Source organism: Gekko japonicus, unplaced genomic scaffold (genome assembly GCF_001447785.1).
Source record: "Gekko japonicus isolate JY-2015 unplaced genomic scaffold, Gekko_japonicus_V1.1 scaffold712, whole genome shotgun sequence".
In the NCBI taxonomy this organism is placed as follows: domain Eukaryota; kingdom Metazoa; phylum Chordata; class Lepidosauria; order Squamata; family Gekkonidae; genus Gekko; species Gekko japonicus.
In genome coordinates, this window is record NW_015176472.1 from 121,330 (window position 1) to 124,150 (window position 2,821).

Genomic DNA, 2,821 nt, shown 5'->3' on the forward strand with positions numbered 1-2,821 from the left:
TTTTGCGGATGACATGTTGCTCTTTTTAACTAATCCCCAGCAATCTCTCCAAGCTGCTACTGAATCTTTGCAGTATTTCAGCAAAGTGTCGGGCCTTAAGTTAAATACCACCAAATCACAAATCTTACCAATAGGAATAGACATACAGCAAATAGAACTTCTCAAAGAATCCTTCTCATTCTCATGGGCGGAGAAGCAACTGCATTATTTAGGAATTAATATACCTAAACAATACATAAATCTCTACAAGACGAACCACCAACTGATGGAAAAAGAAATTCAAAAAGATATGGAAAGATGGCACAAAATGAACTTGTCATGGACAGATAGACTAAATGTCATTAGATCCTTTATCCTACCGAGATTTCTATATATTTTTAGAACAATCCCTATCCACATAGCAGCAGATCAGATAAATAAATGGCAAATGCAGCTGTTAAACTTTTTTTGGGCGTACAAACACCATAGAATTAAGAAACACACATTATATAGAACTTCAGATAAAGGGGGCATAAACTTTCCAAATCTACAGCATTATTATGATGCAATCAATCTGGCTATTATTGTGAAAATGTCACAAGCTGACCCTGACACTGACCTTGTCATTATAGCTAACTATTTTACTGATCCTTACAACATAAAAGAATGCATATGGCAAAATAAGTCAGAACGGCCAACAACCTTAAATAACAACCCAATAATCTCCATGACTTTGAAAGTATGGGATCGCTATAGAACCAAATTACTACCACCGGTCTCTAGATTCCAAACTTTTTTAAATCAATCCTGGTTCCCACCGGGCATTCTAACCTCCAGCTACAAACAATGGTCAGCAGCCGGAATTGACACACTACGGGATCTTATGCACAGAAATCTTCTATCATCCAAAATTAATCTGGAAACGATCATTAGAATGTTAGACTGGATGGGCTATTAGCCTGATCCAACATGACGTCTCTTATTTTCTTATGTATCCCAACTTTTTCAAAACTCTCTCCCCAGCCTCTTTCCTGTTCCTTGTCTCATCAGTCTGCTCTTTCTGGGCCCCCCACTTCTGTTTCAGATGCAGGAAGAGAGCACGCAGGAGCGTTACCCTGGAACAAATTTTCCAGGTAAGGTCCAAAGGGGTGCCTTTCTCAGTGGATGTCCTCCTTGAGTGTAGGTGAGCTGCTTTTCTGCCTCCCCCCATGTTGTGTGTGGGAAAGGTGCTGCACTCCAGCTTCTCCATTTAAAATGTCGTTGCTGTTTTTGTTCAGTCGCACATTCGAGTCCGACTCTTCGCGACCCCATGGACCAGCTCCCGCCAGGCCTTCCGCCGTCCTCTGAAGTTGGCTCAATTTCATGTCCGTTGCATCTATGACCACTGTCTAACCATCTCATCCATTTAAAATATTCCATGTCAAACCATGGACCAGATCACACCAGGCCTTCCTGTCTTCTGCCGTCCTCTGAAGTTTGCTCAATTTCATGTTCGTTGCATCTGTGACACTGTCTAACCATCTCATCCATTTAAAATATTCCATGTCAAACCATGGACCAGATCACGCCAGGCCTTCCTGTCTTCTGCCGTCCTCTGAAGTTTGCTCAATTTAATGTTCGTTGCATCTGTGACACTGTCTAACCATCTCATCCATTTAAAATATTCCGTGTCAAACCAAAGGTATCTGTGTATGAACCAGGATCTTGAGTTATGCCCGTGAGCCGTTATACAGAGGATAAGAACATAAGAGAAGCCAATGTTGGACCAAGCCAAAGGCCCATCCAGTCCAACACTCTGTGTCACACAGTGGCCAAAAATACCAGGTGCCATCAGGAGGTCCATCAGTGGGGCCAGGACACTAGAAGCCCTCCCACTGTTGTCCCCCCCCCAAGCACCAAGAATACAGAGCATCACTTGCCCCAGCGTTCCTATCTATACCTTGTAGCTAATAGCCACTGATAGACCTCTGCTCCATATGTTTATCCAACAATCCCTTACCTTCTAGCAGCAGCTCACCATGTGCTCTCCACTCCTTGCCTCAGCCCAGGAGTCTAGGGACCTGGCTTTCTGGCTTTTCCTGGACTTCTTACAGAGCTTCTAGTCTAAGAGTCCCTAAGCTAAGAGCCACAGGCCAAGAGCCCTTTAGCTCATACCAGAGGGAAATTACAGGCCTGGGAAAGAGAAGGCTTAGAGGGGACATTATTGCAGTCTTCAAATATTTGAAGGGCTGTTATGTAGAAGATGGAGCAGATCTATTCTCTCTTGCTCCGGATTGCAAGACTAGATCTAATGGGTGGAAATTACAAGGGAGTCGTTACCGGCTAAATATCAGGAGAAACTTCCTAACTGTAAGAGTGGTTGAGCAGTGGAACAGACTGCCTCGGGAGGTGGTGGATGCTCCTTCGCTGGACGTTTTCAAGTGGAGGCTGGACGACCATCTTTCAGATATGTTGGAGGGCTATCTTTCGGCTATGCTCCTGCAGCGTGCAGGGGGTTGGATTAGATGACATGCAAGGTCCCTTCCAACTCTAACACTCTATGATTCTGTGATTCCCTCTGGAAGCCGTCCATGCTTGTAGCTGTCACCATTTTTTGTGGCAGTGAATTACATGTGTTTTCCCCAGTGCTCAAGGAACAGGAATGGAGAGGACAGAATGTCTTCAAAGTACCCTTTTTTCCTTCACAGGTGGTGGTATGAAACTAGTGATAAACTCTTCACCATCTCTTTGTGACAAAGAAGCTTCCGTGAACCCAGTTCAGGTAAGGGTGGAACGGTGTGGGTCATGCCCCTAGGTGCCTCCCCCCACTGTTCCCTAGGTCTGAGAGATTATTCCTCTTTCC

At 44.5% G+C, this 2,821-nt stretch overlaps 1 protein-coding gene across 1 annotated transcript in view; it reads left to right on the forward strand.

Annotated features, from left to right (window-relative positions):
* Nucleotides 1-2,821, forward strand: part of LOC107123813 (zinc finger protein 91-like) — a 103,561-nt gene that overhangs the window by 36,429 nt on the left and 64,311 nt on the right. The gene's annotated exons all lie outside the window — the stretch shown is intronic.